Source organism: Gavia stellata, chromosome 25 (assembly GCF_030936135.1).
Source record: "Gavia stellata isolate bGavSte3 chromosome 25, bGavSte3.hap2, whole genome shotgun sequence".
Taxonomy (NCBI): Eukaryota; Metazoa; Chordata; class Aves; order Gaviiformes; family Gaviidae; genus Gavia; species Gavia stellata.
The window spans coordinates 598,724-608,692 of record NC_082618.1 but is presented as its reverse complement, the minus strand read 5'-3'; positions in this window follow the sequence as shown (position 1 = coordinate 608,692).

Below are 9,969 nucleotides of genomic sequence, written 5' to 3'. Positions count from 1 at the left end.
TTGAAGAAGAGACCTGAAGGGAGTGCAGGGTTTGGGTTTTGTCATCTGTCCCCTAAGAACAATCCAGTGATTAGTTTTTTCACAGATCTTCTTTCCAGAAGACTCCAAGAGCCTTTCTGACGATCAGAAAGGAAGAAATGGAGTTATATGATACTAATTCTCTTAATAATACACTGTCATGGTTTGTCCTGATGAATAGTGTGCAGCGATAACGCGTGCCTGAAAAGCAAGTGTTGCGTGGAAGGTTGTCGGCGAGACTTTTAACTGAGCTGGGCTGGCAACTCAAATCACTTGCTCAGATTAAAAGATCACAAGCCTGGGCTCTTGCCTGTCCAGTGGCTGGCTTCTTGGGTTCGGACTTCCACAGCCATTGTGGCCAGGGCTGCCCGGCTGGCCTCCTGTCACAGGCAGCCTTGTCCCCCCTGCTTGGCGTTGCTCTTTTCCAGGAGAGTCATAAAGCTGTCCCCAAATCAGTCCCCCTTGGGCTGGCGGTAAGGGCAGGCAGATGTCTTGCCGAGTCCTTTTTCCTGGGCCAACACTAGATGGCAATGCCTCCCGTGTAATGCTTTGCCAAAGGCAAGTGGTTCAGGGCGTCGTTTCTGATGGGCTTTAAATCTGGATATTGGTCTTTTTCTGTACAGATTGTTCCGATAACTTCCTTTGATCGGAAGCTGATGCCTCTTCTCTACAAGAAGCGGAGAACTTTGTGCTTCCTGACTGTTGGGATGAGATAGGTCTGAAGTCGTAAATGTGGCCGAGTTTTCCAGCAGGAGACAGCTGGTGCCTTTCATGGAGCTTCCTCAGCCTCTGCTCTGACACGGGGCATGCTGGCATTTCCCTGACAGCCCTTGGGTGCTTGCGTTGAGTGAGCACGGGCGGCTGGATCTCTAAATGGAAACTTGGCACGTCCGCGTCCGTCGATGTCATCGTGTACCTTGCAAAGGCAGGACCTTCTGCTCTCCAAATTGTAGGGACAAAACCCATTGTGGAATGAGTCATGCCTGCTAAATCTGAAATGTAGAAAGATATGTTGGTGGGGTGGCTCGCTGTGGCATGGTAAGGAGCGTTAAGTCTCTGGAAGGTCTGCTTCCATCGTCAGCTGCCTGCTGCCAGCGGTGCACGCAGCAGGAACGGCAACTGCTCTTCCTTGAGTTCTCGCCCAGCCTGGGCCAGTAACTTGTATTTGACCTAGAGCCTGTCTCCAGGTTGATGGCCAGTTTACCACTGTGTGAGAGACTTCCCATGGTTAACTAGACTTTGCTGAAGTGTGTTTTTCCATTTTTCTTTACTAAATAATGGCCAAACATTACTTCCCTTTTTTTTAATTTCTTCCTTAATAAAAAAAAAAAAAAAATCAACTTTTAGCCTCTGGGCAAGATCAAAGATGTGTTTGGATCTTGACTTGGCATTGAAACAGAAATACTAGTCCTTGAGCAAAACAGACACAAATCTCTAGAGAACCACACTTTCTGGTTGTTAATCAAAAAATGCAGGCCTTTGAGAAGTTTGCTACTGAAATTTTTATTTTTGGCCAAAATGCCTCTTCCCCCCCCCCCCCTTAAATAGTTTGACAAACATCTTCAGCGTGGTCCCTGGAGAAACTGTTCCAAAGGTTGGTTACAACTCAAAAGTGGTCTTGTATTTCCAGTTTGGGTTTATCAAATGTCAACATGCAGCTCCTGCCTTTTGCCGAGTGTTTGCTCAATTAAAATATTATCTGATATCATATCAAGTTTTCCTGGTGTGGGTGTTTAACCAAAACCTGAGATGTTGTGTACCCTCAACCCATTCATTCAGCTCCTTGGGCTTCAAGACAAAAATAAAGCCTATGTGAAGTGTGAATCACAACCCTTGTGTGTCACCTGTGGGTGCTCATGTATGTCACCTGTGGGTAAGGTCTCCCAGCTTCCTGCCACCCCCCCCCACCCTTTGCAGCCCTCCTCCATGCTGGTGACCCCCCAAGGGACGCAGCGAGACCCCACTCGGTGCCTGTCTCCTCCTGTGACAGCTGATGCAGAAACCCCGGAGAGCGTTGATGGGTGTTGATGTCCCCACCATGTTGTGGGCTGTGCTCTGCCAGGGGCGAGGGTCGGCTGAGATTGCCAGGAGGTGACCAAAACACGGGTGACAGCAGAGCTAAAGATGGGGTGAGATGTCCAGGGCACATGGGAACCCCGTGGCGGGGATGGGGATGCTGGAAGCGGTTCCAGGTTTTGGCACCTCCTGTTACAGTCTGAGCTCAGCCCTGCGGGCTGGTCACAGGTCCTCTCCTCCCGGCACAGGGTGTTGGCGTGGGAGATGCAGCTTCCGCCCCTCTAAACCTTCACACGATGCGTGGGGCAGCCGAGCCTGGGCTGGTCCCATCGGCTCAGCCTTGGTGGGTGGCTCAGCACCCTCCGCTGCGGCCAGGAGTTTGGGGGCTCCTGCCACCCACTGTGTCCCCTCTGCTGGTGGCAGTGCCCTGGTGCAGACCAGAGGAGAGGCAGAACTGGTCGCTGTGGGCAGGGACGGAGGACCCCCACGGCGCTGGAGCCCCTAACCTCTGCCAGGCACGCCGTGCAGGGGCAGCCCGGGACGGGGACAGGGGACTCGTGCCTTTTTATTTCGACAGCTGGCTCTGCAAGTTAGCGGAGTGGAAACCCCTTGGTGCTGCCAGCCACGGCCGAGCCCAACCGGGCACTGAACGTACCGGCTCTGGCGTGCTCTGCTGCCCTGCCCCCTCGTTTGTGTTGGCACAGGCCGGCGAACGAAGCCGGTTTAATTGGCAGTTGTGTTTGTGGCCTGGGTGTTATGAAAAGGTTTTCTGTCTCCCTCTGTAAGTTACCCTGAATATGTTTTCACTCTTAATATAATATTCACTTCATTATTAGCTGAAAGAGGCTCTTTTCAGAGAGGGGTTTTTTTTTTCCTCTCTTCTTCCAAAAATATATTAAACAGCCCCTTCATGCAGCGCTGCGCTGAGGGCCGGGATTGTCTGCTGGAGGGGAAGTGAGAAACCCGACGGTAAATGGGATTTACACAGAAATTCCTTTCTTCCCCAGCGTGCCGGAGGCACTGGCTGCAGCGGCCCGGCAGTGCCCGGTGCAAGCGGCTGCGGGTGATGGAGGACACATCCCTTGCTTACGGGGCAATTCGGGGTACGCTTGCCTTCCCCTCCCTTGCAGTGTGATCACTAAGGGGGTTTCTCTCCCCCGGCAGAGCGGAGGCTCTTCGGGGGCTCCTGATACCCTGGGCTAGTGTTTCCTAATGCAAATTCATCTGGCGGAGTCGGGACCTGGCCGCAGGGATCCCCACATGCGCCACGCTGGTGCTCAGTTCATGCCGACGTTCTGTGGCGAAGGTGTTTCCAGCATCTGCAAGGTTTCGGGAGCTTGTTCTCTGTTGGGTGGGTTTTGGGGTATGGAGTGCAGCTGGATCCCCGTGTCGTCATCTTGCTGTGCCACTGCGCTTCTGGGCTTTACAAAATCCATAATGTTTTGTCTCCAGCTTTGGGAAAAACCCTGTGAGCTGCAGGAGCAGAAAGCAGCTCCTGGGGATGGTATCACACACGGAGCATCCAGCCTGGCTCAGCCTTCCTGGTCCTGGGGAAACAGCTCTGCTTCCCTCTTGCCTGAGCTCCTCAAAAGAGTGTCCACAGCCCAGTCAAGCTCTTTTTTTGGTTGTTTGACACATTTGGGTGGGTTTGCATGGCCGCAGCCCCCAAGCCACATAGGGGCATGGGGCGGCAGCGAGTGGCCGTGCAGCCCCCGGTGCCCTCAGCCTGGCCTGGCCGGGGAGATCCCGTTGCTGGGTCACGCTGGTGCTGCCCTTGGGCTTGTGCCGTCCCCACAGCCGCGGTTCCAGGAGCTGCTGGCTTTTGGGGCTGCCCAAAAACAGCCAGCCACAGCACATGGGGATAACTGGCTGCGCTGGGGCAGAAGGGACCCCTGGGCTGGCACTTGCGCTGCTGCTAAGGGGTGCTGGGATCCCTCGGGACCCCTGGATCCCTGCTCCATCCCTCGAGGAGCTGCCGTGAAAGCCCAGAGGAGCCCAGAGCATGTTTTCCTGTTCCCTGAAAGCAGCGTAAATACAAATCCCCGCCTCGGCAGGGCAGGCGCTGGCGGCAGGACTCCTTCCCCCTGGTCCTCTGCCACCATTCCTCGCCATCCTGCGAAACGCATTAGGGCTGGTGCCGTGCACTGATGAGTATTCAAGACCTGGCCCTAATTGGGAACAATTAGCAGTTGTTTCAGTGAACATACGTCTGTTTGCTGTGGCTCCCAGGGCTGAGCACTGTCTGATGGCTGACACAAGCATCCCCCTCCGGAGCAGGGGCCGTGGCCAAGGGAGCTCCCTATGGAGGATGATGCAGCTCTCAGTTAAAGATGCTCTTGGGAGGAGTTGGGCTTGTGCAAGACTGAGCATCCCCAACCCCTCAACCGGCCCTGCTTGTCCCTCTCCAGCGTGGTGGCCGTCCCTGCTGCAGATGCGAGCAGGTCCCTGCTCCATGGCTTGCTCAGGTCAGGCTGTGGAGAGAGGCCACGGAAGCACTGCTGGAGCTGGAGCCGGCTGATGCCACACCAGACCATTGGCACCTCTCCTCCCTCCCGAGTTCCTGTTATGGCTTTGCCATGCGGGACTTTAAGCTGCACAAGATGCTGCTCTGAGCCAACAAGATGTCGAGGACCAGTCCCTTAGCTGGAGGGGACAACAGTGGGAGAGAGCGCTTTGGGTGGTGGGGAGCTCGTACCCTGGTTGTCGACCTGTGCCATGGTCTGTGGGGCAGCCCCCCAGCCTGGCACCCCGAATGGCTGGGGGGCTGTTCCCCTACCACGGAGCGGGGCTGCCCTCACTCTCCCCAGCACCGGCAGGGAAGTGGGAGCTCTCTGATGTTCCTGGACTTCTTTTTTCCAGCTTTTGGGAAAATGTAAAGCAGACTTGAGCTGTTTTACCAGGGTGTTGCTGGTCTGTCGCCCCCTTCCCACGCACACCTCACGTCCAGTGTACCCCAGTGTCTCCCCTGCCTCTCCCCCAGTAAGGAGCATCCTTTTGCATAAAGCCAGACAGGAACCGCACCCGGCAGACCAGGGGGTCCGGAGAAGGTAGTGGAGAAGGTTGTGGAGAGATGTGGGCAAAAGGAGACTCCAAATTTGCTTTAAAATAGGACTGAAAGCTGAGGGTGGTATCCTGACCCAGCTGGGGAATGAGAAGTGCTGGGTGCGCTGCCCAGCGTGGGGGGGAAAGGGCGATCCCCAGCTTTGCTCCCCGCAGCGAGGCGGGAGGGGAGAGATGCTGGCGCTTCCCTGGCCTCGTGTGCACCAGGGATGCTGCGTGGTGCTGGGGCCGGTCCTGACCATGGAGGTCACAAAGGCTGGAGCCGAGGTACCGACACAGGACCCGGGCTTGGAGCAACACAGGGAAGGGTGGATGGAGAAATCACAGGGACTTCGCCGGCAGCGCTGAGCCTTTGTTCCTGAGCGCTCTCACCCTTGGAGCTCTGGCTGCTCCACAAAACCCTCAGTGAGCCCCAAAAGGGGCTCTCTGCAGCTTGGGGGGCTCGAGGTCCTGCCGGGGGGTGGTGAGATGTGGCGCTGAGGGAGCGGCAGCCCAGCTGGGGTGGGACGCCGGAGATGCCGGGAGCTGGGCAATTTGTGGTCTGTGAGACGAAGGGGCTGAGGAGGAGGAAGGTGGCCCGGCTGCCGGGGACCAGCTTGGTTTTCCACGGCCTCACATTTTCCTGCGCTGGAGAGTTTGTAGTAAGGGCGGAAAATGCGGCGGCCGGAAGGGGAGGGAGGGCGGGATGGGAGGTGAGCGGGGCTGGTGGGAAAGGGTTTGCTTTGCCAGGGTGTTTGGGACGTTGGGTGCCTGCCAGGGCGGAGTCCGTGCTCTGCCTGATGGTGGTGTGGGCACATGGACGTGGTCCGCACCAAACCCCCATGGCTTTGGGGAGCGTCCCCTCCCAGGGTGGATCAGGGACGGGGGTTTGGTGGGAGGCAGGGCAGCACCACAGCCAGAGCGCTGCCTTGCCTTCCCGGCTCCCACGGGATGGACTGGCAGCCCCACGGGGCTCACACAGGCTGGGGGTGCTTGGAGGGGGCCGGGGCACCCGCCAGGCCAGGGAGCACGGGGCCGGGCTCGGGTTTGCTGCCATGCTGCAGCTCCCTGCTGTGCACCTCAGCCAGGACAAGTCGGGGCAGCAGCCCTTTTGCCGCCCGAGGCCATCCGTCTTGTCATGCAGACATCCAAAATCCCGCTTGGGCACTTCATGGCCGCTCCTGGGGAGTTTGCAGCAAACCTGGCTTTACGAGGAGCCATGAGCTGGGTGCAGAGTGGCTTGAACCCACCCAAGAGGGCAGCTGGCTTCTGCCCTCGGCGCTGCCAGCACGACCTGGGGGCAGCCACGGCCATGCAGTGGGATGTGGCGTTCCCTCGGGCCAGTCTCTGCTGCGTACCCGGAGGCACGTTTGTCTTCCAGGCCTGGTTTTTGGAATTATCGAGGGCTGACAGGGCCTGCCGGCTCTGCCTGCCATCACCAGCTCCCTGCCCTTGGTTTTTTGCCCATTGGACAGGGCAAAAGGATTAGGGATGGAGAAGGGAAAAAGATAACTCAGGGGTACCCTGGGACAAGGCAGAGAACAGGAACACGCAGACTGAACATCAGGGGAAGAGACTCAGCTCAGTTTTCATCCTCTGCGAATACTTAGATGGACTCCCCTTGCCACGATCTTTCAGCAGTGCAAGGGATGGCCCTGTCTTTATCCCTTTCATTCTTTCCTCTTCTCTCCTCTCCCATCCCCACAGCCATCTCCATCTCTTCCCTCCCATGGAGCTGTGGTCCAGGCTGGGCAGCAGCTCTCCTGCCTTCACCGCGTCTGGCAGAAGCGACCATTTCACGCCGGCTTGGGGAGATCCACCAGCACCCAGGGAGTGGGGACCCGTGGTCTGGCGCCGCTCCGGGATGAGATGTCACCTCCAGATGTTGACCTCCCCAATAACAGCGAGCCAGCTTTCACCCTTCCCCACCTCCTCCAGCAACCCGGCACATGCCCGGAGGTTTGGTGCCATTTGCAGGGGCAGGAGCAGGACCGGCTGGGGCTGGGGATGGGGACAGAGCAGAGCCATCCTGCAGCCCACCCTTGGCACTGCCGGAGGAGCCTGGGGGATTGGGTGACCCCCCTCACAGACTTGGTGGCACATCAAAAAAGCTCCTTTTCTTAGCTCAGGAGTCACGCCCAAATGGCAGGGCTTGCCAGCTGGGGCGAGAGCCTTCGCCGTGGTCGCCTGACCTTTAAAGAAAGGTGGTTGGAGAGATGGAGGGAGCAGAAATCCCTGAAAGATTATTTGTTTCTTATGAACTATATTTAGGCGCCATTGGCAAAACCCAAAAGTGCTGAGTTCTGCTGAATAAATATGGGAGTTTTGTGTTTTTTTCCCCCAGAGGAGAACAGGATTAGTAAGGGAACGGTAACTGGTATTTTCGTTTGACATACCTGAGGGTTTCCATTCCAAGTTGCCTTCTTGAGCTCTCGATGTCCTGATGACGATGATGGACCTAAAGCAGCACTGCCCCATCTTGTGAAAACATGTTTGGAAAGGAAAAGGAGGCAACCGGCTTACCCACCATGGCACTGCTTTTTTTCGGTTAAACTTTGCGTTCTTGAGTGTTTTCATAGATGTTTGCGTATTAGGATGTTTTTAAGCTAGAGGTAGGTCATGCCGGTGCCACTCCAGTAGCAAAGTCCTTCCCCGGTGGGATGTACACCCCTGGGCTCCCTGCCTGCCCGCCTGCACCCACCGGTGCTGCCCCGGGGGGACGGGGTGCCCAGGCGACCCTCAGGGTTGGGGTGCTCCTTGGCTGGTCCAAGCAGGACTGCAGGGAATGGCAAGGAGGTCACCTCGCTCGTCTGGAACACACTTGGGTCATCTTGGGTTTAATTCTTCGCTGTTTTGGATTCCCCGTGCCTGAACCCCATCTCCCTCAGGGGTCCCACTGGGATCAGGTCCGGACTTCCCAGTGGAGTCTTTGCGGGCGGGGTGTGGGTTTGCGGGCAGGTACCAGGCAGGCGAGGAGCTTTCACTGATCACTCAGGGGTGTAAAAGCCCGTCTGACCGGCCGGGAGCAGAGTGACCGATCAGGAAACACCCGTTTGGACATGAAGTCCAAAGCCCGCAGGCGGTGGGAGGCAGCGGGGCAGAAGGGCTCCGTTGTCGTCTTGAGCAGAGCAGAAAATCTGTTGCCCCCAAGTCATCAAAATTCAGCATCCCTCGAGCTGGCTCTGCCGGGACGTCAGCATCTGTCCCTTGTAGAAATAAGGCAGTGGGGTAATTCAGATCCTGATTGCAGCAGCTCATCTGCAGTAGCTCTTCTCCACAGAGGGCCAAGTGGAGGTTGCGATGGAAACTGTTGCACAACAGCGGCACCCTGGTAAGCAGATTAGAGGCATGGCTGAAGAACTTCCCCCTGAAGCTGCTCCTTTGGCCAGGTTAGAGATGATGGTCTCATAGCATGCTCCACGTGGAGAGGAGAAGATGAGGGAGGCATTCAAGGAGGAACCAGGTCAGGGAGGAGGACGCTGGTACCAGATGGTTTGTCAAGAGCAAGAAGTGACCCAGCTTTGGATAGGAACCCTCAGAAAGAGGACTGTGACCTGAATATGGGCTGATTTGGGGCCTGGGATGAGAAGAAGAAACGCAACGCGGTGTTTCCCAGCACTGATGAACTCAGTCCAGTAACAGGGAAGAGGACAGCAAGATCTCAGGTATGTGCAAATACTCAACCAGAGGCTGCAAAGATGGGAGAGCTTCAGACTGGGCTGCTCCAGCCTGCTCACTGCTCTTGGTCCAAACCTTGCTGGAGAAGTTGAAACGAACCCAACCCAAAAGCACTGGAAGTGCCGAAATTCTTTCCAGGCCACCCTGATGAGTCCACGCTGCTTGTAGGAAGGTGTCTGCATCCAGCTACCACGGCTGTGCTGACGCTTGCAGCGAGCACAAGGACCGACCGCAGCACCGACGGCGTCGCCAGCAAGTGGGGACCGGTGAAAGGCCACCCGTGGTCATGGGACACCCAAGGGAGGTTGCAGGGTGACCGTACCTTGAGGTTGTACAGGAGACCTTTGGTTTGACTTAGCAACCAGCTTGGCCCATTCGATAGTATGTTAAAACCGTCTCTGCAGCCGTCTCCGCTCCCGGGGCAGCACGGCGTGGGCTTGGGCTTGGCTTCGCAGGGGTGCTCCTGCTTCCCAGGGGGTGCTTTGGCCGTGTCCCTACCGAGGTCCAGCCTGCGAGCCCACACCAGCTTGAACCAGTGCAGATGTGCTTGGCCCATGGCACCGTCCAAAGGTGGCAGAGCAGTACAGGAACCGTGCACAAGAGCGGGCTGGGGATGCAGGAGCTCTCTGCCAGGCCATGGGCATGTGCAGCGCTGGCCTTGGGGGTGGCAGGGCTTGAGGGTGCTCCCACGGTTCCCAAACTGCCCTGGAGAAGCTTTCTCTTCCAGCCAAATAGTGGGGCTGGTGGCCAGGGTCCGTGCCCGGCACGGCAAGACCCTTGCTGGGCGCTTGCAGTGGCCCCGGGGCTGTGGAGCTGCCTCCTGGATTGTGTTTGCTGGGATTTCGGCTGCTTCTCGGAGAGACACGAGAGGCTTGGCACAGACCTGGGGAGCACGGATATCCCCGGGGGGCACAGATGCCGTGGGGCATCCGGGGACTCCCCTACTCCCTCCCAGGGTGCTCCCAGCCCCGGTGCCGAAGGGCGCAGCCCCAGCCCATGTCCTGCCTGGCTCCAGGCTGCCCCGTGGTTCTCCCCTTCTCCTCTGGATCGTATTTATTTATTTATACGGTGAATGTAATAAAACTCCAGCAGGAAACGGAGGCGATTCCCTGCCATTCCCCGCAAGCCGGCCCTGGGCCGGGGCGAACAAGGAGGCGCATTGTGTGGTGCAGACCTGCCTGCCAGCGCCGAGCCATGCGCAGGGCCGAGGGGCGAAGA